The sequence below is a fragment of the Hyperolius riggenbachi genome, chromosome 6, assembly GCF_040937935.1.
Source record: "Hyperolius riggenbachi isolate aHypRig1 chromosome 6, aHypRig1.pri, whole genome shotgun sequence".
Classification (NCBI taxonomy): Eukaryota; Metazoa; Chordata; class Amphibia; order Anura; family Hyperoliidae; genus Hyperolius; species Hyperolius riggenbachi.
The window spans coordinates 12,350,867-12,377,647 of NC_090651.1; the positions used below are offsets into that span (position 1 = coordinate 12,350,867).

The 26,781-nt window shown below is 42.0% G+C and overlaps 21 non-coding genes across 21 annotated transcripts; all 21 read left to right on the top strand.

Annotated features, from left to right (window-relative positions):
* The first annotated feature begins 442 nt into the window (after window positions 1–442).
* Window positions 443–515, top strand: TRNAF-GAA (transfer RNA phenylalanine (anticodon GAA)). Its single transcript has one exon. It is a non-coding gene; the product is annotated as a tRNA-Phe (tRNA).
* Window positions 516–1,114: 599 nt separating this feature from the next.
* Window positions 1,115–1,187, top strand: TRNAF-GAA (transfer RNA phenylalanine (anticodon GAA)). Its single transcript has one exon. It is a non-coding gene; the product is annotated as a tRNA-Phe (tRNA).
* A 600-nt stretch (window positions 1,188–1,787) lies between these two features.
* TRNAF-GAA (transfer RNA phenylalanine (anticodon GAA)) lies at window positions 1,788–1,860 on the top strand. Its single transcript has one exon. It is a non-coding gene; the product is annotated as a tRNA-Phe (tRNA).
* A 600-nt stretch (window positions 1,861–2,460) lies between these two features.
* TRNAF-GAA (transfer RNA phenylalanine (anticodon GAA)) lies at window positions 2,461–2,533 on the top strand. The gene has a single exon. It is a non-coding gene; the product is annotated as a tRNA-Phe (tRNA).
* A 10,846-nt stretch (window positions 2,534–13,379) lies between these two features.
* TRNAF-GAA (transfer RNA phenylalanine (anticodon GAA)) lies at window positions 13,380–13,452 on the top strand. The gene has a single exon. It is a non-coding gene; the product is annotated as a tRNA-Phe (tRNA).
* A 2,578-nt stretch (window positions 13,453–16,030) lies between these two features.
* On the top strand, window positions 16,031–16,103 carry TRNAF-GAA (transfer RNA phenylalanine (anticodon GAA)). Its single transcript has one exon. It is a non-coding gene; the product is annotated as a tRNA-Phe (tRNA).
* A 600-nt stretch (window positions 16,104–16,703) lies between these two features.
* Window positions 16,704–16,776, top strand: TRNAF-GAA (transfer RNA phenylalanine (anticodon GAA)). The gene has a single exon. It is a non-coding gene; the product is annotated as a tRNA-Phe (tRNA).
* Window positions 16,777–17,376: 600 nt separating this feature from the next.
* On the top strand, window positions 17,377–17,449 carry TRNAF-GAA (transfer RNA phenylalanine (anticodon GAA)). The gene has a single exon. It is a non-coding gene; the product is annotated as a tRNA-Phe (tRNA).
* Window positions 17,450–18,049: 600 nt separating this feature from the next.
* On the top strand, window positions 18,050–18,122 carry TRNAF-GAA (transfer RNA phenylalanine (anticodon GAA)). Its single transcript has one exon. It is a non-coding gene; the product is annotated as a tRNA-Phe (tRNA).
* A 598-nt stretch (window positions 18,123–18,720) lies between these two features.
* TRNAF-GAA (transfer RNA phenylalanine (anticodon GAA)) lies at window positions 18,721–18,793 on the top strand. The gene has a single exon. It is a non-coding gene; the product is annotated as a tRNA-Phe (tRNA).
* A 598-nt stretch (window positions 18,794–19,391) lies between these two features.
* Window positions 19,392–19,464, top strand: TRNAF-GAA (transfer RNA phenylalanine (anticodon GAA)). Its single transcript has one exon. It is a non-coding gene; the product is annotated as a tRNA-Phe (tRNA).
* A 602-nt stretch (window positions 19,465–20,066) lies between these two features.
* On the top strand, window positions 20,067–20,139 carry TRNAF-GAA (transfer RNA phenylalanine (anticodon GAA)). The gene has a single exon. It is a non-coding gene; the product is annotated as a tRNA-Phe (tRNA).
* A 599-nt stretch (window positions 20,140–20,738) lies between these two features.
* TRNAF-GAA (transfer RNA phenylalanine (anticodon GAA)) lies at window positions 20,739–20,811 on the top strand. The gene has a single exon. It is a non-coding gene; the product is annotated as a tRNA-Phe (tRNA).
* Window positions 20,812–21,410: 599 nt separating this feature from the next.
* On the top strand, window positions 21,411–21,483 carry TRNAF-GAA (transfer RNA phenylalanine (anticodon GAA)). Its single transcript has one exon. It is a non-coding gene; the product is annotated as a tRNA-Phe (tRNA).
* A 599-nt stretch (window positions 21,484–22,082) lies between these two features.
* On the top strand, window positions 22,083–22,155 carry TRNAF-GAA (transfer RNA phenylalanine (anticodon GAA)). The gene has a single exon. It is a non-coding gene; the product is annotated as a tRNA-Phe (tRNA).
* Window positions 22,156–22,757: 602 nt separating this feature from the next.
* Window positions 22,758–22,830, top strand: TRNAF-GAA (transfer RNA phenylalanine (anticodon GAA)). Its single transcript has one exon. It is a non-coding gene; the product is annotated as a tRNA-Phe (tRNA).
* Window positions 22,831–23,430: 600 nt separating this feature from the next.
* Window positions 23,431–23,503, top strand: TRNAF-GAA (transfer RNA phenylalanine (anticodon GAA)). Its single transcript has one exon. It is a non-coding gene; the product is annotated as a tRNA-Phe (tRNA).
* Window positions 23,504–24,102: 599 nt separating this feature from the next.
* On the top strand, window positions 24,103–24,175 carry TRNAF-GAA (transfer RNA phenylalanine (anticodon GAA)). Its single transcript has one exon. It is a non-coding gene; the product is annotated as a tRNA-Phe (tRNA).
* Window positions 24,176–24,777: 602 nt separating this feature from the next.
* TRNAF-GAA (transfer RNA phenylalanine (anticodon GAA)) lies at window positions 24,778–24,850 on the top strand. Its single transcript has one exon. It is a non-coding gene; the product is annotated as a tRNA-Phe (tRNA).
* Window positions 24,851–25,450: 600 nt separating this feature from the next.
* Window positions 25,451–25,523, top strand: TRNAF-GAA (transfer RNA phenylalanine (anticodon GAA)). The gene has a single exon. It is a non-coding gene; the product is annotated as a tRNA-Phe (tRNA).
* A 602-nt stretch (window positions 25,524–26,125) lies between these two features.
* On the top strand, window positions 26,126–26,198 carry TRNAF-GAA (transfer RNA phenylalanine (anticodon GAA)). Its single transcript has one exon. It is a non-coding gene; the product is annotated as a tRNA-Phe (tRNA).
* The last annotated feature ends 583 nt before the right edge of the window (window positions 26,199–26,781 follow it).

Genomic DNA, 26,781 nt, shown 5'->3' on the forward strand with positions numbered 1-26,781 from the left:
TATTTCAAGACTGCAAGAAAAGAGGACATACAGTCAACTTAAAAGAGACAAACATTTCTTAATGAATATATATCAAAGAAAATATAGGACACATATAGAGTAGATAATTTACCTGAATAAAAGGTACTAGATTGGAGATTTATCTCATGGGAAGTCATAAATACAGCTGCATTTACCTGAATTAAATCTACTAGATTGGAGGTTTGTCTTATGGGAACTCATAAATACAGCTGCAGGAGGGCAAAAAATTCAAACTTGATTGTCAGGAAAGGTATTTGAACCCAAGTCTACAGGACACATGCAACCTGCATGGAGCGCCTTAGACCCTCTAACCACACCGACAACACACCACTACTACTACGACTCTGAAAATATCATGAGTCTTTGCCTGCACAGGACACTTCTGCTGAAAAAAAAATCACACCAACTGTGATGCATTGTAGCCGAAATAGCTCAGTTGGGAGAGCGTTAGACTGAAGATCTAAAGGTCCCTGGTTCGATCCCGGGTTTCGGCATGATATCTTATTGTTAGAAAAAACTTAGTAAAATAAAGCCAAATTCAGACTACACCCGGAACTCGGCAAGATAAACTGATTCTCAATACAGAAACGTCCTGATTGAACCAGACAAAATAGAGACATGGATTTAACACAATACCTCTGGTCACATCAAATATTTCAAGACTGCAAGAAAAGAGGACATACAGTCAACTTAAAAGAGACAAACATTTCTTAATGAATATATATCAAAGAAAATATAGGACACATATAGAGTAGATAATTTACCTGAATAAAAGGTACTAGATTGGAGATTTATCTCATGGGAAGTCATAAATACAGCTGCATTTACCTGAATAAAAGGTACTAGATTGGAGGTTTGTCTTATGGGAACTCATAAATACAGCTGCAGGAGGGCAAAAAATTCAAACTTGATTGTCAGGAAAGGTATTTGAACCCAAGTCTACAGGACACATGCAACCTGCATGGAGCGCCTTAGACCCTCTAACCACACCGACAACACACTACTGCTACTACAACTCAGAAAATATCATGAGTCTTTGCCTGCACAGGACACTTGTGCTGAAAAAAAATCACACAAACTGTGATGCAATGTAGCCGAAATAGCTCAGTTGGGAGAGCGTTAGACTGAAGATCTAAAGGTCCCTGGTTCGATCCCGGGTTTCGGCATGATATCTTATTGTTAGAAAAAACTTAGTAAAATAAAGCCAAATTCAGACTACACCTGGAACTCGGCAAGATAAACTGATTCTCAATACAGAAACGTCCTGATTGAACCAGACAAAATAGAGACATGGATTTTACACAATACCTCTGGTCACATCAAATATTTCAAGACTGCAAGAAAAGAGGACATACAGTCAACTTAAAAGAGACAAACATTTCTTAATGAATATATATCAAAGAAAATATAGGACACATATAGAGTAGATAATTTACCTGAATAAAAGGTACTAGATTGGAGATTTATCTCATGGGAAGTCATAAATACAGCTGCATTTACCTGAATAAAAGGTACTAGATTGGAGGTTTGTCTTATGGGAACTCATAAATACAGCTGCAGGAGGGCAAAAAATTCAAAAATGATTGTCAGGAAAGGTATTTGAACCCAAGTCTACAAGACACATGCAACCTGCATGGAGCACCTTAGACCCTCTTACCACACAGACAACTCACCACTGCTACTACGACTCAGAAAATATCATGAGTCTTTGCCTGCACAGGACACTTGTGCTGAAAAAAAAATCACACAAACTGTGATGCAATGTAGCTGAAATAGCTCAGTTGGGAGAGCGTTAGACTGAAGATTTAAAGGTCCCTGGTTCGATCCCGGGTTTCGGCATGATATCTTATTGTTAGAAAAAACTTAGTAAAATAAAGCCAAATTCAGACTACACCCGGAACTCGGCAAGATAAACTGATTCTCAATACAGAAACGTCCTGATTGAACCAGACAAAATAGAGACATGGATTTAACACAATACCTCTGGTCACATCAAATATTTCAAGACTGCAAGAAAAGAGGACATACAGTCAACTTAAAAGAGACAAACATTTCTTAATGAGTATATATCAAAGAAAATATAGGACACATATAGAGTAGATAATTTACCTGAATAAAAGGTACTAGATTGGAGATTTATCTCATGGGAAGTCATAAATACAGCTGCATTTACCTGAATAAAAGGTACTAGATTGGAGGTTTGTCTTATGGGAACTCATAAATACAGCTGCAGGAGGGCAAAAAATTCAAAAATGATTGTCAGGAAAGGTATTTGAACGCAAGTCTACAAGACACATGCAACCTGCATGGAGCACCTTAGACCCTCTAACCACACCGACAACACACCACTGCTACTACGACTCCGAAAATATCATGAGTCTTTGCCTGCACAGGACACTTCTGCTGAAAAAAAAATCACACCAACTGCGATGCAATGTAGCCGAAATAGCTCAGTTGGGAGAGCGTTAGACTGAAGATCTAAAGGTCCTTGGTTCGATCCCGGGTTTCGGCATGATATCTTATTGTTAAAAAAAACTTAGTGGGGGGCGGAGCCTGGACGCGCCGCTGAGAGGACGCATGTAGAGAGAGCTCCGACCAACTCGGCCTAACACAGCTCCCTTACCTCGCTGAAACCTTCTCCTCTCTATCGGAAAGAAGCCCTGGCAGCGCCCAACACCCCCAGGATGGGCCCCAAGAAAACCGGTGCGGAATCAGACCCTGGGATCCCAGAAATGTTCACCCGCAAGAACAAGACGGGGAGCTCTCAAGATGGCGCCCGCCCGGCCGGAGAAGCAGCTCAAAGCCAGAACACGGCCTCCCCCACAGCAGGCACCGCCACCAAAGCAGACCTTAAACAACTATACCAGGACATCGAGAAGCTGGTAAAAACATCTAATACTAGTGTTGTTAAGGAGATAAGGGGGGAGATAGCCGCGCTGGGCGAGAGACTGCACGAGCTAGAGGAGGAGGTGGATGAGGTTAAGGCCTTCTGCACGCAGACAGAGCAGGACATAGCGGAGATCCGCACCGATGTACAGGCCCTTAAAGACGGGCAAGAAGATCAGGAAAATAGAGATAGGAGGAATAACCTTAGAGTGAGAGGGGTCCCAGAATCGATCACTGAAATTACACCTTATCTTGAATCCCTCTTTGCGTCTCTACTCCCCGACATACCTCCTGCAGAGCTACGCATGGACAGAGCACATAGGGCGCTCAGAGCCAAACCACGAGATGACGAGCCGCTGCGGGATATTATACTGCGGTTTCACTACTACAGCACTCGTGAGGCCCTTCTCTCCTATACACGCAATTCACCAGACCTTACTTTCGGAGACGAGCATATCACCTTCTTTCCTGATTTGTCTCAGATCACGCTGAAAAGAAGAAAAGATATGAAACCTCTCACCTCTTTACTAGTACGTAACAAGATCAAGTACAGGTGGGGGTTCCCATTCAAGCTCATTGTGATACATAATGGCCGCCAACTAGTGGTCTACGGTCCACATATGATACAGGACACACTGGACAAATTGGGCATTGAATCTCCTACGAATCAAACAGCACCCACAGCTTCTCCTCAAAGTCGGGTAATTTCCCCTCGTGTAACATGGACAAAAGTGCGGTCCAGAAAGGCCACGCGAAACATGAGCCAACGCGAACATGCAGCCAACACGGAATACTGAGTACTGTTATGTCTGTTATCTCAAACCTCGACCCCGATTGCTTATCAGTAGCACATACTGTCAACAGGTCGAGAGGAGACCCTGCCTGCTTTATTACCTGGTGATTATAGGCCCTGGTCCGAATCCAGACCTCTACCACTCGGATTTGGCCCCTGAGGCATACCGACCCCCTTGGAACGCTGCATACACCACTCACGCAGCAGGCAATAATCATACTAGGGAAGTCTGAATCTGGACTCCCTGCCTTACCAAGCCATATATGGCAAAGTTAACAAAGTTTTATTTCTTATTTCGGTTTACCAATGTTATGGTTTCTTGGTTACAGGTTACCATTGTTATATGTTTATATAAGTACCACAAAGCGTTATTTTACTGGTATTCAGTCACTGCTATTGTTATCCCTATGGTGATAGTAGTATTTAATCCTATGGTGTCATTATATCGCAGAAGCACGTCCACTCCATACTTCATATGGCCCAGACCATAACCACCGAACCCCCTTCGGACGCATCTAGTCACACAGCTCCCACCACCCTCAAAATTATAACTCACAATGTGAAGGGGCTGAATGTCCCCCAAAAGAGGAGAATGGTGAGCAATTATTACAAAAGTCAGCAAGCAGATATACTTCTCCTTCAGGAGACACACTTTAAGAAAGGCACCGAACCCAAATTTTGGCATAAAGCGTACCCTCATACATATTATGCATCAACCGGTTCAAAGAAAGGTGGAGTGGCCGTGCTTCTAAAAAAGAATATTGCTCTAGAGATTTCTAAGGTTATTAGGGACCCAGGAGGCAGATATTTGATTGTCATTGCCACGATATCCAGATGCACTTATACTATTGTATGTGTTTATGCCCCCTCGGAAGGGTTAAAACCTTTTCTGGACTCTCTGGCGTCTAAAATAGCATTGCACAGGGAGGGCAAACTCCTTATAGCAGGAGACTTCAATACCGTTCTAGACACTCTCCCTGCTAGCCCGTCTCAGCGTAGATCTCCTAGCAAGGCCCTGATATCCTTTATGCAGGAAGTGAACGTCTGGGATGCATGGAGAGCGGCACACCCGGGAGAGAGAGGGCACTCATTCTACTCCCATCCCCACGGCACGTACTCCAGGATAGATTTTATCTTAATGGATGCGACACTCCTAGAAAAGTCTAAGATGACAGAAATGTCAGAGATTTCATGGTCTGACCACTCCTCAGTCAGTACATCAATAAGCACTAGAAGTCCTTTCACACAATTTCAGTGGAGACTAAACGAGTCTTTATTAAAGGACCACGAAGTTCAAGTAGAGGTAACTGAAACCATAAAACAATATTTAGCACATAACTCCCCGAATGATACATCAAGGAGCACACATTGGGCAGCCCTGAAGGCCACAACTAGAGGCACATTAATTAAAATATCGTCCCAGAGGAAAAAAGCTGATGAGGCAAAAATTAAAAAACTCCAACAACAGATCAGGAGACTTGAAACAGTACATATAGACTCTGGGGGCAAGGATGTCCTGGACCAGCTATTAGTGGCTCGACAGGAACTATGTGCAATCCTTTTTAAGAAGGCAGAACGATCCTTAAGACTCACAAACCAAAAATATTATGATAAAGCTAATAAGCCTGACACCTTATTGGCACGCAAACTATCCCAGAGACTAGCACAGAATAGGATACACCCTGTCAGAGACCAGCTGGGAAATAAGTCCTATGACCCATCCCACATAGTGGACTTGTTTGCTGTCACAAAATGCATCTGCTGGCGAATTTCCTGAACTATTGATGAACTTCCTCCATTTCGCCAGCAGATGTCATCTGTGTCCTCAGAGTTTGAAACTGCTGGAAGTATCCTCTGCCACCAGCAGAGGTCTCACTCACAAGAACTGTTATTGCAGATTTAATGAGGGCAGCTCTGTGATCACCTGGACTCTGTCATCTGACTTTTTGGACACTATTTAAGCTGCCTTTACAGACCACTCTGTGCTAGCTCATCAAAGTCAGTTCCTGATCCTGAGTCCTAGCCTTCCTGTCTTGCTCAGCTTTGTATCTGTAATTATCGTGTTTGACCTGTTTTCTGTATTTGACTAACCCTTTGCCTAAGCGATTTGTATCTTGTTTGTATCTCTGGTTTGACCCTGCATGTATGACGTTCCGTTGCCTGCCGATTATAATTCTGATGCTTTGTCTCTGTATATAATGTATATGATTCTCATGTGTATATATTAGTCAGGTTTGGGGTTCAGTGTGCACACTATATTGTTATGCTTGGATACCTTTGCATATTATCCTATATGCAGGGGGTCCATAGCATCTGCAATACCTGATATATTCTGATTATGTGTTAGTTTCCAGTTGCTCCATTGCTTATATTACTTGCCTGATGTCTGCATGATTCTCTGCATAAACTTAATGCTAATTGTGTATGCATTCTGATGGTCAGATTCTCTGCATAAACTTAATCTTGTTTATGCGTCCTGTTTGTTTGACTCTCTGCATGATCTTAATGCTGAATGTTTGTTTGTAAGCTGTGTAACTGTTTAGTTGCATAACTCTGTGCATGAACTAAATGTGCAACATTTATGCTGATTACAATAAATCTTTATGGTTATTCCTTTAATTCCAGTCTCAGTGTTTCTTGCATACTGACAGAGCAATCTTCCTTGCGATTCCCTTGCATTGTATACCAATGCAACAGAATCATGACATTTGCACAGTACTACACAAATCTATACAATGGCACCACCACAGACAAGTCCCTGACACCAGCCAGATCTATTCTTCAATACCTTGATAGCATCCAGATACCCTCCTTCTCCCAAGAAGACAAAGCTAAATTAAATGCCTGCATTTCTCATAAGGAAGTTGAGCTTACTATAACATCTTTGAAGAACGGTAAAGCTCCGGGGCCGGACGGATACACGGCTCTTTTTTATAAAAAATTTAAGTCACAACTCACCCCGGTATTGACTTCGCTTTTTAATAAGCTACTACTAGGAGAGGAAGATTTATTACCTGAATTCTTACAGGCCTCGGTGGTAGTCATCCCCAAACCAGGGAGAGATTGTGCCGAAATCTCGAATTATCGGCCAATCTCATTAATAAACTCAGATATTAAAATTTTCTCCAAAATATTAGCTAACAGGTTGAATACCTTACTCCCAAAAGTCATCCATCCGGACCAAACGGGGTTTGTAATGGGAAGACAGACAACCGACAACGCTAGGAGAATGATCAATACCATAGAAGTCATGAATCATACTAGAGGGCCTTCTCTGCTTCTGTCACTGGATGCAGAGAAGGCCTTCGATAGGGTTGACTGGAGGTACCTACGTCTGGTCTTACAAAAATTTGGGATCTCAGGGGAATTTCTAAATGGAGTGCGTGCCCTATACACACAACCAATGGCAGCGGTCTGTAATATGGGTCTCCGATCTAAATCCTTCCCAATAAAAAATGGTACGAGGCAGGGGTGCCCTCTCTCTCCCCTTCTGTTTGCCCTGTGCATAGAACCCCTGGCCCTGCTAGTAAGAAATTCGGCGGATGTTAGGGGAGTGAGGGTTGGGGAGGAGGAATTCAAAATAGCATTGTTTGCAGATGATACGGTGTTCACCCTCTCCAGCCCTCACACCTCATTGCCGGCCTTGTTCCATCTTATAGATGAGTTCTGTATTGTTTCTGGCTTTAAGGTCAACCGTACTAAGTCAGAAGCCCTGGCATTTGGGATGACATACTCCCAACAGGAAGCTCTGGCAACCTCCTTTAAATTTAAAATACAAAGTAAGGGGCTGAAATACTTAGGTATAATCCTCACACCTTCCATTGCGCAACTCTATGCAGCTAATTACACTCCCATCATAAACAAACTGCATAGTCTACTTAATGAATGGAACCATTTTAACATCTCTCTCACTGGTCGCATAAATGCACTTAAGATGACAGCTTTACCCAAAATCCTCTACCTTTTCAGAGCCCTCCCTATTAGAATTTCCCTCCCAGATATTAAAAAACTGCAGTCACATTTTACAAAATTTATCTGGGCAGGTAAAACGCCCAGGATAAGCTACACATTTTTAGCTAGGGGTAAAAATCAAGGGGGACTAGGCGCCCCTATGTTACTTAATTATTATTACGCCTCCAGGATAGCTCAGCTGACACAATGGTCAGCCCCTCGGGGCACAATTAGGTGGGTAGATCTCGAAGCAGCCTTATCACATCCCTTCCCTCTATCATCACTGCTCTGGACTAAGAGGTCGGTCCTAGACAAAGTAAGACCTATAGCTGTCATACAGGAATCCCTATTTATTTGGAAGAGACAATACCACAGATTGGGGCTCCTTAACAGACACTCCCTTGAAGAGTCCATTCTCCTAAATTTAGACTTTCCTCCAGGACTAGAAATCCAACGTATTCTCAATCAATATTGTAGTATGTATATCCCATATGGAAACAAAATGTCTAGGAATAAAAAAAGGCCTCTATGGATGAATAGAAAGGTTAAAGATAAAATGAAGAGGAAAAAGAATGCCTATAAGGTCCTAAAACAGGAGGGGACCGAGGCTGCACTAAGCAATTATAAGGAGTGCAATAAAAATTGTAAAAAAGAAATTAGGCTGGCAAAGATCGAAGCTGAAAATCAAATCGCTAGGGATATCAAATCTAACCCAAAAAAGTTTTACAAGTACATCAACTCTAAAAAAAGAAAGGTTGACTGTATAGGACTCCTAAAGGATGAGGGTGGGAACTCAATGGTGGATGACCAAGGTAAGGCAGAGTTATTAAATGCTTTCTTTGCTTCTGTCTTTACAAAGGAAACAGCACTGTTGCAAATTACAGAGGCGGAAGAGTCTCAATCTTCTAACTGTAATATTAAATACTTAACGCAGGAAGAAGTAAAGGCAAGACTAAATAAATTAAAAATAGACAAGGCACCTGGCCCGGATGGCATGCATCCTCGGGTCCTAAGGGAATTAAGTTCAGTTATAGATAAACCCCTTTATCTTATCTTTTGTGACTCTCTTGCAACTGGCAGAGTCCCAGTGGATTGGCGTACAGCCCACGTTTTCCCATTATTTAAGAATAGAGTTGGGCCGAACGGTTCGCCGGCGAACCTGGTTCGCGCGAACCTAGGTGGTTCGCGTGCGGGTACCGCACGCGAACTTTATTGCGGAAAAGTTCGCCCCATTGCGGTTCGCCCCATAATGCACTGAGGGTCAACTTTGACCCTCTACATCACAGTCAGCAGGCCCAGTGTAGCCAATTAGGCTACACTAGCCCCTGGAGCCCCACCCCCCCTTATATAGGCAGGCAGCGGCGGCCGTGGCCACTCGTGTGCCTGCATTAGTTAGAGTAGGGCGAGCTACTGCAGTCTCTCATAGGGAAAGATTAGTTAGCCTTAGCTTGTCCCTGGCTGCATACCTGTTCATTGATCCTGCCACTGCATACCTGTTCATTGATCCTGCCACTGCATACCTGTTCATTGATCCTGCCACTGCATACCTGTTCATTGATCCTGCCACTGCATACCTGTTCAGTGATCCTGCCACTGCATACCTGTTCATTAATCCTGCCACTGCATACCTGTTCATTGATCCTGCCACTGCATACCTGTTCATTGATCCTGCCACTGCATACCTGTTCATTGATCCTGCCACTGCATACCTGTTCATTGATCCTGCCACTGCATACCTGTTCATTGATCCTGCCACTGCATACCTGTTCAGTGATCCTGCCACTGCATACCTGTTCATTGATCCTGCCACTGCATACCTGTTCATTGATCCTGCCACTGCATACCTGTTCATTGATCCTGCCACTGCATACCTGTTCAGTGATCCTGCCACTGCATACCTGTTCATTGATCCTGCCACTGCATACCTGTTCTGTGAACCCACCACTGCATACCTGTTCTGTTCAGTGGACCCGCCACTGTATACCTGTTTAGTGAACCCGCCACTGCATACCTGTTCTGTTCAGTGGACCCGCCACTGTATACCTGTTCAGTGGACCCGCCACTGCATACCTGTTCTGTTCAGTGAACCCGCCACTGCATACCTGTTCTGTTCAGTGGAGTTTGGTGTGTCAGTGTGAAGCAGTACCTTAATTACACTCCCTGATTGATGTATACACATGCAAGATGTTTTAAAGCACTTTAGGCCTGTCATTTAGCATTCAATGTGATTTCTGCCCTTAAAACGCTGCTTTGCGTCAAATCCAGATTTTTCCCGGTGACTTTTGGCGTGTATCCCACTCCGCCATGCCCCCCTCCAGGTGTTAGACCCCTTGAAACATCTTTTCCATCACTTTTGTGGCCAGCATAATTTTTTTTTTTTTTCAAAGTTCGCATCCCCATTGAAGTCTATTGCGGTTCGCGAACTTTAACGCGAACCGAACCTTCCGCGAAAGTTCGCGAACCCGGTTCGCGAACCTAAAATCGGAGGTTCGGCCCAACTCTATTTAAGAAGGGCAAAAAATCAGATCCAGGAAATTATAGACCTGTAAGCTTAACATCAGTTGTATGCAAACTATTTGAGGGGTTACTAAGAGATACTATACATGATTTCATAGTAGAAAATAATCTTATTTCTCAGCATCAACATGGGTTTACTAAAGACAGGTCCTGTTTGACTAACATGCTCAGCTTTTATGAGGTAGTGAATGCTAATATGGATATTGGGAATGCTGTAGATGTGATATACTTAGACTTTGCTAAGGCATTCGACACTGTTCCCCACAAAAGTCTGGTGCAAAAGATGAGGATGCAAGGACTGGGGAAGAGTCTGTGTGCTTGGATAGGGAACTGGCTAATGGACAGAAAACAAAGAGTTGTGGTCAATGGATCATACTCAAAATGGGAGACTGTTAGCAGTGGGGTCCCACAGGGGTCTGTACTGGGTCCAGTGCTCTTCAATTTATTTATTAATGACCTAGTGGATACAGTAGTGAGCAATGTTGCTATTTTTGCAGATGATACAAAATTGTGCAGAATCATCAACTCTAAGGAAGATAGTGTTATATTGCAACAGGATCTGGATAGGATGGCTATATGGGCACATACATGGCAGATGAAATTCAATGTTGACAAATGTAAAGTCATGCATTTTGGTCGTACCAATGGTCTAACACCATACAAAATAAATGGGATACAGTTGGGGACATCAAACTTGGAGAAGGACTTAGGAGTACTCATCGACAACAAGTTAAATAATCGTACTCAATGCCAAGCCGCTGCAGCTAAAGCTAACAAAATTTTGGGATGCATTAAAAGGGAAATAAAAACTCGAGATGCTAGCATAATATTGCCCCTGTTTAACTCTCTAGTAAGGCCACATCTGGAATATGGAATTCAGTTCTGGGCACCACATTACAAAAAAGATATTGCAGTTTTAGAGCAGGTGCAGAGACGAGCAACAAAATTGATACGTGGGATGGAAGGTCTCACTTACCAAGAAAGGTTAGATAAACTGGGTTTATTTAGTCTAGAGAAAAGACGCCTTAGAGGAGATCTAATTAACATGTATAAATACATCAGAGGGCAATATAATAGCTTGGCGGATGAGCTTTTTGTCCCTAGGCCTTCTCAAAGGACTAGAGGACATGATCTGCGCATGGAGGAAAAACGTTTTAGCCATTTATTTAGGAAAGGGTTCTTTACAGTAAGAGTGATTAAGATGTGGAATGCATTGCCACAGGAAGTCGTTATGGCAAACTCTATACCTGCATTTAAAGGGGGCTTAGATGCTTTCCTTGCGTTGAATGACATCCATGGCTACAATTACTAGGTAATGCCAATGATGTTAATCCAGGGATTTTATGATCAACAGGGATATGTGAGGGAGCAGGCTGGAGTTGTACTTTGTACTGGTTGAACTCGATGGACGTATGTCTTTTTTCAACCAAAGTAACTATGTAACTATGTAACTATGTAACCCTGGACAAATTGGCTCCACTTAGGCCCCCTCAGACTAAAAGATATAGCTCCAGATGGAGTGATAGCTCCTTGGCCTGAAATACAAACTAAATACAATCTGCAGTCCAAAGACTTTTTTAGATACCTCCAAATTAGGCATTTTACCCAGAGCTGTGCAGTGGAAGGTATTGAAGCCACCCCCCACCCTATCAGCAAAGAGTTTCATAACTATAAGCACACACCAGGTATGATATCTTTATTTTATCATGAGGGTTGGTACCAACATTTGGAGGAAATCTCCCCGGCCATGGTAAAGTGGCAAGAGAGACTTCAGAAGGTATGGTCCCTGGAGGACTGGGAAAATCTTTTTCTAAACCTTGCCAAATCATCTAGGAATAGCCTTGTGAGGGAAAGAGGATATAAGATTCTGTATGATTGGTATAGATCACCCTCACTCTTACTCAAAAGGGGCCTTTCCACTTCAGGTTTATGTTTTAGAGGCTGTGCAGAGCAAGCAGACCATGTACATTGCTGGTGGTCCTGTACCATAGTACAAAATTTCTGGAATGTATGTTTCCACATGGCATCTACAGTTATAGGAACAGAAATCGCCCTGGACCCGTGGGTGGCCCTGTTCTGTCGTGCTGATCCTCTCCTCCCGACTCATAGCAACAAACTACTTACCCATTTCTGTAATGCAGCCAAAGCTATCATCGCTAAAGAATGGAAATCCCCTACGTTGAGTAGAACGGCTCTAAAACATAAATTAAATGAATACTATTGGATGGAGAAAATAACAGCTTCTCTATACGATGAGGGGGACCGGTTCGACAGAGTATGGTCACCTTGGGAGGATAAGATGGTGTAAGATGGTTATCTTCTCAAATTAGTCTACTGTACCTGTAAATCTAATCCCTTTTCTTTCTCATAGCACCTAAGGACATTCTAAGACCTCCCATAGGTCACGAATCACTGGACTTTTGGTTATTGATCCACAGGGACATGATATCCTATTGAGCTAAATTAAGATATGTGATACCGTTTTCATTGCCTTATAGAAACAAAAGCCTAAGAACCTTAGTTCTGACTGATACCGTAATCTAAAATATGTATTTTATACTTGAATACAAATATAAACGCTGTTTGTACTTTTTCTGTTGAATCAATAAAAGCTTTATTGTTGAAAAAGAAAAAACTTAGTAAAATAAAGCCAAATTCAGACTACACCCGGAAGTCGGCAAGATAAACTGATTCTCAATACAGAAACGTCCTGATTGAACCAGACAAAATAGAGACATGGATTTAACACAATACCTCTGGTCACATCAAATATTTCAAGACTGCAAGAAAAGAGGACATACAGTCAACTTAAAAGAGACAAACATTTCTTAATGAATATATATCAAAGAAAATATAGGACACATATAGAGTAGATAATTTACCTGAATAAAAGGTACTAGATTGGAGATTTATCTCATGGGAAGTGCAATTACAGCTGCAATTACCTGAATAAAAGGTACTAGATTGGAGGTTTGTCTTATGGGAACTCATAAATACAGCTGCAGGAGGGCAAAAAATTCAAAAATGTTTGTCAGGAAAGGTATTTGAACCCAAGTCTACAGGACACATGCAACCTGCATGGAGCGCCTTAGACCCTCTAACCACACCGACAACACACCACTGCTACTACGACTCAGAAAATATCATGAGTCTTTGCCTGCACAGGACACTTGTGCTGAAAAAAAAATCACACAAACTGTGATGCAATGTAGCTGAAATAGCTCAGTTGGGAGAGCGTTAGACTGAAGATCTAAAGGTCCCTGGTTCGATCCCGGGTTTCGGCATGATATCTTATTGTTAGAAAAAACTTAGTAAAATAAAGCCAAATTCAGACTACACCCGGAACTCGGCAAGATAAACTGATTCTCAATACAGAAACGTCCTGATTGAACCAGACAAAATAGAGACATGGATTTAACACAATACCTCTGGTCACATCAAATATTTCAAGACTGCAAGAAAAGAGGACATACAGTCAACTTAAAAGAGACAAACATTTCTTAATGAATATATATCAAAGCAGGGGCGTAGGGCCTGTGGTCGCAACGGTCGCCTCGGCGACCGGGCCCGGCTCCTGAAGAGGCGGGGGAGGGGCCCGGTGGGCCCATGTCCGTTTGGACTCGGAGATGGGATCCCTGCGTGCGTTATTGGGAGGGGGAGCTGCAGCCGTGGGGAGGGCAGTCCGACCTCTCCCCGGGCCCCCCCCTCCCCCTCAGATCAGATGCAGAGTGCGCAGCGCACGGAAGCGCTGTAGGCAGAACTCACCTGCCTGCGTTCCAAGCGCCGCTGGTCTCCTCCCGCTCTGCATAGATCTGCTGTTACACACTGCTTCCGGCTAAACAGGAAGCAGTGTGTAACAACATCTATACAGAGCGGGAGGAGACCAGCGGCGCAGGGACGGAGGTGAGTTCCGCCTACAGCGCTTCCGTGCCTATCCGGGGGGGCAGCTACCTACTCTAACCTATCCTGGGGGGCCAGCTACCTACCTAACCTATCCTGGGGGGCCAGCTACCTACCTAACCTATCCTGGGGGGCCAGCTACCTACCTAACCTATCCTGGGGGGCCAGCTACCTACCTAACCTATCCTGGGGGGCCAGCTACCTACCTAACCTATCCTGGGGGGCCAGCTACCTACCTAACCTATCCTGGGGGGCCAGCTACCTACCTAACCTATCCTGGGGGGCCAGCTACCTACCTAACCTATCCTGGGGGGCCAGCTACCTACCTAACCTATCCTGGGGGGCCAGCTACCTACCTAACCTATCCTGGGGGGCCAGCTACCTACCTAACCTATCCTGGGGGGCCAGCTACCTACCTAACCTATCCTGGGGGGCCAGCTACCTACCTAACCTATCCTGGGGGGCCAGCTACCTACCTAACCTATCCTGGGGGGCCAGCTACCTACCTAACCTATCCTGGGGGGGCAGCTACCTACCTAACCTATCCTGGGGGGCCAGCTACCTACCTAGCCTATCCTGGGGGGCAGCTACCTACTCTAACCTATCCGGGGGGGCAGCTACCTACTCTAACCTATCCTGGGGGCCAGCTACCTACCTAACCTATCCTGGGGGGCCAGCTACCTACCTAACCTATCCTGGGGGGCCAGCTACCTACCTAACCTATCCTGGGGGGTCAGCTACCTACCTAACCCATCCTGGGGGGCCAGCTACCTACCTAATCTATCCTGGGGGGCAGCTACCTACCTAAGCTATCCTGGGGGGGCAGCTACCTAACCTATCCTGGGGGGCAGATACCTAACCTATCCTGGGGGGGCAGCTACCTACTTAACCTACCCTGGGGGGCCAGCTACCTACCTAACCTATCCTGGGGGGGCCAGCTACCTACCTAACCTATCCTGGGGGGCCAGCTACCTACCTAACCTATCCTGGGGGAAAGCTACCTAATCTATCCTGGGGGGCAGCTACCTAACCTATCCTGGGGGGCACCTACCTCATCTAACCTATACTGGGGGGCAGCTACCTAATCTAACCTATACTGGGGGGCACCTACCTATCTAACCTGGGGGCACTTAATTGTCTAACCTGTATTCGGGGCACCTAGCTAGCCTATACAGGTGGCAACTATACTGGCTACCTATATTGGAGGCACCTACCTAACTAACCTATACTGGGGGCACCTACCTATCTAACCTATGCTGGGGGCAACTATTCTGGCTACCTATATTAGAGGCACCCACCTAGCTAACCTGTACTGGCGGCGCCTGCCTATCTAACCTATACTGGGGGCAACTATACTGGCTACCTATGCTGGAGGCACCTACCTGGCTAACCTATACCGGGGGCAACTATACTGGCGTACCTATGCCTGGCTACCTATACTGGGGGGACCTATAGCTGGCTATAGGGATTCGGATATGTGTGTGCGTCGGGTGTTGCCGGGGGAGGGGGGCTGTTGTTGCCGTGGGGGGGGGGGGGGGGCCCACATCCAGATTCCGCATCGGGGCCCAGAGGTTTGTAGCTACGCCACTGTATCAAAGAAAATATAGGACACATATAGAGTAGATAATTTACCTGAATAAAAGGTACTAGATTGGAGATTTATCTCATGGGAAGTCATAAATACAGCTGCATTTACCTGAATAAAAGGTACTAGATTGGAGGTTTGTCTTATGGGAACTCATAAATACAGCTGCAGGAGGGCAAAAAATTCAAAAATGATTGTCAGGAAAGGTATTTGAACCCAAGTCTACAGGACACATGCAACCTGCATGGAGCGCCTTAGACCCTCTAACCACACCGACAACACACCACTGCTACTACGACTCAGAAAATATCATGAGTCTTTGCCTGCACAGGACACTTGTGCTGAAAAAAAAATCACACAACCTATGATGCAATTTAGCCGAAATAGCTCAGTTGGGAGAGCGTTAGACTGAAGATCTAAAGGTCCCTGGTTCGATCCCGGGTTTCAGCATGATATCTTATTGTTAGAAAAAACTTAGTAAAATAAAGCCAAAGTCAGACTACACCCGGAAGTCGGCAAGATAAACTGATTCTCAATACAGAAACGTCCTGATTGAACCAGACAAAATAGAGACATGGATTTAACACAATACCTCTGGTCACATCAAATATTTCAAGACTGCAAGAAAAGAGGACATACAGTCAACTTAAAAGAGACAAACATTTCTTAATGAATATATATCAAAGAAAATATAGGACACATATAGAGTAGATAATTTACCTGAATAAAAGGTACTAGATTGGAGATTTATCTCATGGGAAGTCATAAATACAGCTGCATTTACCTGAATAAAAGGTACTAGATTGGAGGTTTGTCTTATGGGAACTCATAAATACAGCTGCAGGAGGGCAAAACATTCAAAAATGATTGTCAGGAAAGGTATTTGAACCCAAGTCTACAGGACACATGCGACCTGCATGGAGCACCTTAGACCCTCTAACCACACCGACAACACACCACTGCTACTACGACTCAGAAAATATCATGAGTCTTTGCCTGCACAGGACACTTGTGCTGAAAAAAAAATCACACAAACTATGATGCAATGCAGCTGAAATAGCTCAGTTGGGAGAGCGTTAGACTGAAGATCTAAAGGTCCCTGGTTCGATCCCGGGTTTTGGCATGATATCTTATTGTTAGAAAAAACTTAGTAAAATAAAGCCAAAGTCAGACTACACCCGGAAGTCGGCAAGATAAACTGATTCTCAATACAGAAACGTCCTGATTGAACCAGACAAAATAGAGACATGGATTTAACACAATACCTCTGGTCACATCAAATATTTCAAGACTGCAAGAAAAGAGGACATACAGTAAACTTAAAAGAGACAAACATTTCTTAATGAATATATATCAAAGAAAATATAGGACACATATAGAGTAGATAATTTACCTGAATAAAAGGTACTAGATTGGAGATTTATCTCATGGGAAGTCATAAATACAGCTGCATTTACCTGAATAAAAGGTACTAGATTGGAGGTTTGTCTTATGGGAACTCATAAATACAGCTGCAGGAGGGCAAAAAATTCAAAAATGATTGTCAGGAAAGGTATTTGAACCCAAGTCTACAGGACACATGCAACCTGCATGGAGTGCCTTAGACCCTCTAACCACACCGACAACACACCACTGCTACTACGACTCAGAAAATATCATGAGTCTTTGCCTGCACAGGACACTTGTGCTGAAAAAAAAATCACACAAACTATGATGCAATGTAGCCGAAATAGCTCAGTTGGGAGAGCGTTAGACTGAAGATCTAAAGGTCCCTGGTTTGATCCCGGGTTTCGGCATGATATCTTATTGTTAGAAAAAACTTAGTAAAATAAAGCCAAATTCAGACTACACCCGGAAGTCGGCAAGATAAACTGATTCTCAATACAGAAACGTCCTGATTGAACCAGACAAAATAGAGACATGGATTTAACACAATACCTCTGGTCACATCAAATATTTCAAGACTGCAAGAAAAGAGGACATACAGTCAACTTAAAAGAGACAAACATTTCTTAATGAATATATATCAAAGAAAATATAGGACACATATAGAGTAGATAATTTACCTGAATAAAAGGTACAAGATTGGAGATTTATCTCATGGGAAGTCATAAATACAGCTGCATTTACCTGAATAAAAGGTACTAGATTGGAGGTTTGTCTTATGGGAACTCATAAATACAGCTGCAGGAGGGCAAAAAATTCAAAAATGATTGTCAGGAAAGGTATTTGAACCCAAGTCTACAGGACACATGCAACCTGCATGGAGCATCTTAGACCCTCTAACCACACCGACAACACACCACTGCTACTACGACTCCGAAAATATCATGAGTCTTTGCCTGCACAGGACACTTGTGCTGAAAAAAAAATCACACAAACTATGATGCAATGTAGCCGAAATAGCTCAGTTGGGAGAGCGTTAGACTGAAGATCTAAAGGTCCCTGGTTTGATCCCGGGTTTCAGCATGATATCTTATTGTTAGAAAAAACTTAGTAAAATAAAGCCAAAGTCAGACTACACCCGGAAGTCGGCAAGATAAACTGATTCTCAATACAGAAACGTCCTGATTGAACCAGACAAAATAGAGACATGGATTTAACACAATACCTCTGGTCACATCAAATATTTCAAGACTGCAAGAAAAGAGGACATACAGTCAACTTAAAAGAGACAAACATTTCTTAATGAATATATATCAAAGAAAATATAGGACACATATAGAGTAGATAATTTACCTGAATAAAAGGTACTAGATTGGAGATTTATCTCATGGGAAGTCATAAATACAGCTGCATTTACCTGAATAAAAGGTACTAGATTGGAGGTTTGTCTTATGGGAACTCATAAATACAGCTGCAGGAGGGCAAAAAATTCAAAAATGATTGTCAGGAAAGGTATTTGAACCCAAGTCTACAGGACACATGCAACCTGCATGGAGCGCCTTAGACCCTCTAACCACACCGACAACACACCACTGCTACTACGACTCAGAAAATATCATGAGTCTTTGCATGCACAGGACACTTCTGCTGAAAAAAATCACACAAACTGTGATGCAAAGTAGCCGAAATAGCTCAGTTGGGAGAGCGTTAGACTGAAGATCTAAAGGTCCCTGGTTCGATCCTGGGTTTTGGCATGATATCTTATTGTTAGAAAAAACTTAGTAAAATAAAGCCAAATTCAGACTACACCCGGAACTCGGCAAGATAAACTGATTCTCAATACAGAAACGTCCTGATTGAACCAGACAAAATAGAGACATGGATTTAACACAATACCTCTGGTCACATCAAATATTTCAAGACTGCAAGAAAAGAGGACATACAGTCAACTTAAAGAGACAAACATTTCTTAATGAATATATATCAAAGAAAATATAGGACACATATAGAGTAGATAATTTACCTGAATAAAAGGTACTAGATTGGAGATTTATCTCATGGGAAGTGCAAATACAGCTGCAATTACCTGAATAAAAGGTACTAGATTGGAGGTTTGTCTTATGGGAACTCATAAATACAGCTGCAGGAGGGCAAAAAATTCAAAAATGATTGTCAGGAAAGGTATTTGAACCCAAGTCTACAAGACACATGCAACCTGCATGGAGCGCCTTAGACCCTCTAACCACACCAACAACACACCACTGCTACTACGACTCCGAAAATATCATGAGTCTTTGCCTGCACAGGACACTTCTGCTGAAAAAGAAATCACACCAACTGTGATGCAATGTAGCCGAAATAGCTCAGTTGGGAGAGCGTTAGACTGAAGATCTAAAGGTCCCTGGTTCAATCCCGGGTTTCGGCATGATATCTTATTGTTAGAAAAAACTTAGTAAAATAAAGCCAAATTCAGACTACACCTGGAACTCGGCAAGATAAACTGATTCTCAATACAGAAACGTCCTGATTGAACCAGACAAAATAGAGACATGGATTTAACACAATACCTCTGGTCACATCAAATATTTCAAGACTGCAAGAAAAGAGGACATACAGTCAACTTAAAAGAGACAAACATTTCTTAATGAATATATATCAAAGAAAATATAGGACACATGTAGAGTAGATAATTTACCTGAATAAAAGGTACTAGATTGGAGATTTATCTCATGGGAAGTCATAAATACAGCTGCATTTACCTGAATAAAAGGTACTAGATTGGAGGTTTGTCTTATGGGAACTCATAAATACAGCTGCAGGAGGGCAAAAAATTCAAAATTGATTGTCAGGAAAGGTATTTGAACCCAAGTCTACAGGACACGTGCAACCTGCATGAAGTGCCTTAGACCCTCTAACCACACCGACAACACACCACTGCTACTACGACTCAGAAAATATCATGAGTCTTTGCCTGCACAGGACACTTGTGCTGAAAAAAAAAAATCACACAAACTGTGATGCAATGTAGCCGAAATAGCTCAGTTGGGAGAGCGTTAGACTGAAGATCTAAAGGTCCCTGGTTCGATCCTGGGTTTCGGCATGATATCTTATTGTTAGAAAAAACTTAGTAAAATAAAGCCAAAGTCAGACTACACCCGGAAGTCGGCAAGATAAACTGATTCTCAATACAGAAACGTCCTGATTGAACCAGACAAAATAGAGACATGGATTTAACACAATACCTCTGGTCACATCAAATATTTCAAGACTGCAAGAAAAGAGGACATACAGTCAACTTAAAAGAGACAAACATTTCTTAATGAATATATATCAAAGAAAATATAGGACACATATAGAGTAGATAATTTACCTGAATAAAAGGTACTAGATTGGAGATTTATCTCATGGGAAGTGCAAATACAGCTGCAATTACCTGAATAAAAGGTACTAGATTGGAGGTTTGTCTTATGGGAACTCATAAATACAGCTGCAGGAGGGCAAAAAATTCAAAAATGATTGTCAGGAAAGGTATTTGAACCCAAGTCTACAAGACACATGCAACCTGCATGGAGCGCCTTAGACCCTCTAACCACACCGACAACACACCACTGCTACTACGACTCCGAAAATATCATGAGTCTTTGCCTGCACAGGACACTTGTGCTGAAAAAAAAATCACACAAACTATGATGCAATGTAGCAGAAATAGCTCAGTTGGGAGAGCGTTAGACTGAAGATCTAAAGGTCCCTGGTTTGATCCCGGGTTTCGGCATGATATCTTATTGTTAGAAAAAACTTAGTAAAATAAAGCCAAAGTCAGACTACACCCGGAACTCGGCAAGATAAACTGATTCTCAATACAGAAACGTCCTGATTGAACCAGACAAAATAGAGACATGGATTTTACACAATACCTCTGGTCACATCAAATATTTCAAGACTGCAAGAAAAGAGGACATACAGTCAACTTAAAAGAGACAAACATTTCTTAATGAATATATATCAAAGAAAATATAGGACACATATAGAGTAGATAATTTACCTGAATAAAAGGTACTAGATTGGAGATTTATCTCATGGGAAGTCATAAATACAGCTGCATTTACCTGAATAAAAGGTACTAGATTGGAGGTTTGTCTTATGGGAACTCATAAATACAGCTGCAGGAGGGCAAAAAATTCAAACATGATTGTCAGGAAAGGTATTTGAACCCAAGTCTACAGGACACATGCAACCTGCATGGAGCGCCTTAGACCCTCTAACCACACCGACAACACACCACTGCTACTACAACTCAGAAAATATCATGAGTCTTTGCCTGCACAGGACACTTGTGCTGAAAAAAAATCACACAAACTGTGATGCAATGTAGCCGAAATAGCTCAGTTGGGAGAGCGTTAGACTGAAGATCTAAAGGTCCCTGGTTCGATCCCGGGTTTCGGCATGATATCTTATTGTTAGAAAAAACTTAGTAAAATAAAGCCAAATTCAGACTACACCTGGAACTCGGCAAGATAAACTGATTCTCAATACAGAAACGTCCTGATTGAACCAGACAAAATAGAGACATGGATTTAACACAATACCTCTGGTCACATCAAATATTTCAAGACTGCAAGAAAAGAGGACATACAGTCAACTTAAAAGAGACAAACATTTCTTAATGAATATATATCAAAGAAAATATAGGACACATGTAGAGTAGATAATTTACCTGAATAAAAGGTACTAGATTGGAGATTTATCTCATGGGAAGTCATAAATACAGCTGCATTTACCTGAATAAAAGGTACTAGATTGGAGGTTTGTCTTATGGGAACTCATAAATACAGCTGCAGGAGGGCAAAAAATTCAAACATGATTGTCAGGAAAGGTATTTGAACCCAAGTCTACAGGACACATGCAACCTGCATGGAGCGCCTTAGACCCTCTAACCACACCGACAACACACCACTGCTACTACAACTCAGAAAATATCATGAGTCTTTGCCTGCACAGGACACTTGTGCTGAAAAAAAATCACACAAACTGTGATGCAATGTAGCCGAAATAGCTCAGTTGGGAGAGCGTTAGACTGAAGATCTAAAGGTCCCTGGTTCGATCCCGGGTTTCGGCATGATATCTTATTGTTAGAAAAAACTTAGTAAAATAAAGCCAAATTCAGACTACACCTGGAACTCGGCAAGATAAACTGATTCTCAATACAGAAACGTCCTGATTGAACCAGACAAAATAGAGACATGGATTTAACACAATACCTCTGGTCACATCAAATATTTCAAGACTGCAAGAAAAGAGGACATACAGTCAACTTAAAAGAGACAAACATTTCTTAATGAATATATATCAAAGAAAATATAGGACACATATAGAGTAGATAATTTACCTGAATAAAAGGTACTAGATTGGAGATTTATCTCATGGGAAGTCATAAATACAGCTGCATTTACCTGAATAAAAGGTACTAGATTGGAGGTTTGTCTTATGGGAACTCATAAATACAGCTGCAGGAGGGCAAAAAATTCAAAAATGATTGTCAGGAAAGGTATTTGAACCCAAGTCTACAGGACACATGCAACCTGCATGGAGTGCCTTAGACCCTCTAACCACACCGACAACACACCACTGCTACTACGACTCAGAAAATATCATGAGTCTTTGCCTGCACAGGACACTTGTGCTGAAAAAAAAAAATCACACAAACTGTGATGCAATGTAGCCGAAATAGCTCAGTTGGGAGAGCGTTAGACTGAAGATCTAAAGGTCCCTGGTTCGATCCCGGGTTTCGGCATGATATCTTATTGTTAGAAAAAACTTAGTAAAATAAAGCCAAAGTCAGACTACACCCGGAAGTCGGCAAGATAAACTGATTCTCAATACAGAAACGTCCTGATTGAACCAGACAAAATAGAGACATGGATTTAACACAATACCTCTGGTCACATCAAATATTTCAAGACTGCAAGAAAAGAGGACATACAGTCAACTTAAAAGAGACAAACATTTCTTAATGAATATATATCAAAGAAAATATAGGACACATGTAGAGTAGATAATTTACCTGAATAAAAGGTACTAGATTGGAGATTTATCTCATGGGAAGTCATAAATACAGCTGCATTTACCTGAATAAAAGGTACTAGATTGGAGGTTTGTCTTATGGGAACTCATAAATACAGCTGCAGGAGGGCAAAAAATTCAAAAATGATAGTCAGGAAAGGTATTTGAACCCAAGTCTACAAGACACATGCAACCTGCATGGAGCGCCTTAGACCCTCTAACCACACCAACAACACACCACTGCTACTACGACTCCGAAAATATCATGAGTCTTTGCCTGCACAGGACACTTCTGCTGAAAAAGAAATCACACCAACTGTGATGCAATGTAGCCGAAATAGCTCAGTTGGGAGAGCGTTAGACTGAAGATCTAAAGGTCCCTGGTTCAATCCCGGGTTTCGGCATGATATCTTATTGTTAGAAAAAACTTAGTAAAATAAAGCCAAATTCAGACTACACCTGGAACTCGGCAAGATAAACTGATTCTCAATACAGAAACGTCCTGATTGAACCAGACAAAATAGAGACATGGATTTAACACAATACCTCTGGTCACATCAAATATTTCAAGACTGCAAGAAAAGAGGACATACAGTCAACTTAAAAGAGACAAACATTTCTTAATGAATATATATCAAAGAAAATATAGGACACATGTAGAGTAGATAATTTACCTGAATAAAAGGTACTAGATTGGAGATTTATCTCATGGGAAGTCATAAATACAGCTGCATTTACCTGAATAAAAGGTACTAGATTGGAGGTTTGTCTTATGGGAACTCATAAATACAGCTGCAGGAGGGCAAAAAATTCAAACATGATTGTCAGGAAAGGTATTTGAACCCAAGTCTACAGGACACATGCAACCTGCATGGAGCGCCTTAGACCCTCTAACCACACCGACAACACACCACTGCTACTACAACTCAGAAAATATCATGAGTCTTTGCCTGCACAGGACACTTGTGCTGAAAAAAAATCACACAAACTGTGATGCAATGTAGCCGAAATAGCTCAGTTGGGAGAGCGTTAGACTGAAGATCTAAAGGTCCCTGGTTCGATCCCGGGTTTCGGCATGATATCTTATTGTTAGAAAAAACTTAGTAAAATAAAGCCAAATTCAGACTACACCTGGAACTCGGCAAGATAAACTGATTCTCAATACAGAAACGTCCTGATTGAACCAGACAAAATAGAGACATGGATTTAACACAATACCTCTGGTCACATCAAATATTTCAAGACTGCAAGAAAAGAGGACATACAGTCAACTTAAAAGAGACAAACATTTCTTAATGAATATATATCAAAGAAAATATAGGACACATATAGAGTAGATAATTTACCTGAATAAAAGGTACTAGATTGGAGATTTATCTCATGGGAAGTCATAAATACAGCTGCATTTACCTGAATAAAAGGTACTAGATTGGAGGTTTGTCTTATGGGAACTCATAAATACAGCTGCAGGAGGGCAAAAAATTCAAAAATGATTGTCAGGAAAGGTATTTGAACCCAAGTCTACAGGACACATGCAACCTGCATGGAGTGCCTTAGACCCTCTAACCACACCGACAACACACCACTGCTACTACGACTCAGAAAATATCATGAGTCTTTGCCTGCACAGGACACTTGTGCTGAAAAAAAAAAATCACACAAACTGTGATGCAATGTAGCCGAAATAGCTCAGTTGGGAGAGCGTTAGACTGAAGATCTAAAGGTCCCTGGTTCGATCCCGGGTTTCGGCATGATATCTTATTGTTAGAAAAAACTTAGTAAAATAAAGCCAAAGTCAGACTACACCCGGAAGTCGGCAAGATAAACTGATTCTCAATACAGAAACGTCCTGATTGAACCAGACAAAATAGAGACATGGATTTAACACAATACCTCTGGTCACATCAAATATTTCAAGACTGCAAGAAAAGAGGACATACAGTCAACTTAAAAGAGACAAACATTTCTTAATGAATATATATCAAAGAAAATATAGGACACATGTAGAGTAGATAATTTACCTGAATAAAAGGTACTAGATTGGAGATTTATCTCATGGGAAGTCATAAATACAGCTGCATTTACCTGAATAAAAGGTACTAGATTGGAGGTTTGTCTTATGGGAACTCATAAATACAGCTGCAGGAGGGCAAAAAATTCAAAAATGATAGTCAGGAAAGGTATTTGAACCCAAGTCTACAAGACACATGCAACCTGCATGGAGCGCCTTAGACCCTCTAACCACACCAACAACACACCACTGCTACTACGACTCCGAAAATATCATGAGTCTTTGCCTGCACAGGACACTTCTGCTGAAAAAGAAATCACACCAACTGTGATGCAATGTAGCCGAAATAGCTCAGTTGGGAGAGCGTTAGACTGAAGATCTAAAGGTCCCTGGTTCAATCCCGGGTTTCGGCATGATATCTTATTGTTAGAAAAAACTTAGTAAAATAAAGCCAAATTCAGACTACACCTGGAACTCGGCAAGATAAACTGATTCTCAATACAGAAACGTCCTGATTGAACCAGACAAAATAGAGACATGGATTTAACACAATACCTCTGGTCACATCAAATATTTCAAGACTGCAAGAAAAGAGGACATACAGTCAACTTAAAAGAGACAAACATTTCTTAATGAATATATATCAAAGAAAATATAGGACACATGTAGAGTAGATAATTTACCTGAATAAAAGGTACTAGATTGGAGATTTATCTCATGGGAAGTCATAAATACAGCTGCATTTACCTGAATAAAAGGTACTAGATTGGAGGTTTGTCTTATGGGAACTCATAAATACAGCTGCAGGAGGGCAAAAAATTCAAAATTGATTGTCAGGAAAGGTATTTGAACCCAAGTCTACAGGACACGTGCAACCTGCATGAAGTGCCTTAGACCCTCTAACCACACCGACAACACACCACTGCTACTACGACTCAGAAAATATCATGAGTCTTTGCCTGCACAGGACACTTGTGCTGAAAAAAAAAAATCACACAAACTGTGATGCAATGTAGCCGAAATAGCTCAGTTGGGAGAGCGTTAGACTGAAGATCTAAAGGTCCCTGATTCGATCCTGGGTTTCGGCATGATATCTTATTGTTAGAAAAAACTTAGTAAAATAAAGCCAAAGTCAGACTACACCCGGAAGTCGGCAAGATAAACTGATTCTCAATACAGAAACGTCCTGATTGAACCAGACAAAATAGAGACATGGATTTAACACAATACCTCTGGTCACATCAAATATTTCAAGACTGCAAGAAAAGAGGACATACAGTCAACTTAAAAGAGACAAACATTTCTTAATGAATATATATCAAAGAAAATATAGGACACATATAGAGTAGATAATTTACCTGAATAAAAGGTACTAGATTGGAGATTTATCTCATGGGAAGTCATAAATACAGCTGCATTTACCTGAATAAAAGGTACTAGATTGGAGGTTTGTCTTATGGGAACTCATAAATACAGCTGCAGGAGGGCAAAAAATTCAAAAATGATTGTCAGGAAAGGTATTTGAACCCAAGTCTACAAGACACATGCAACCTGCATGGAGCGCCTTAGACCCTCTAACCACACCGACAACACACCACTGCTACTACGACTCCGAAAATATCATGAGTCTTTGCCTGCACAGGACACTTGTGCTGAAAAAAAAATCACACA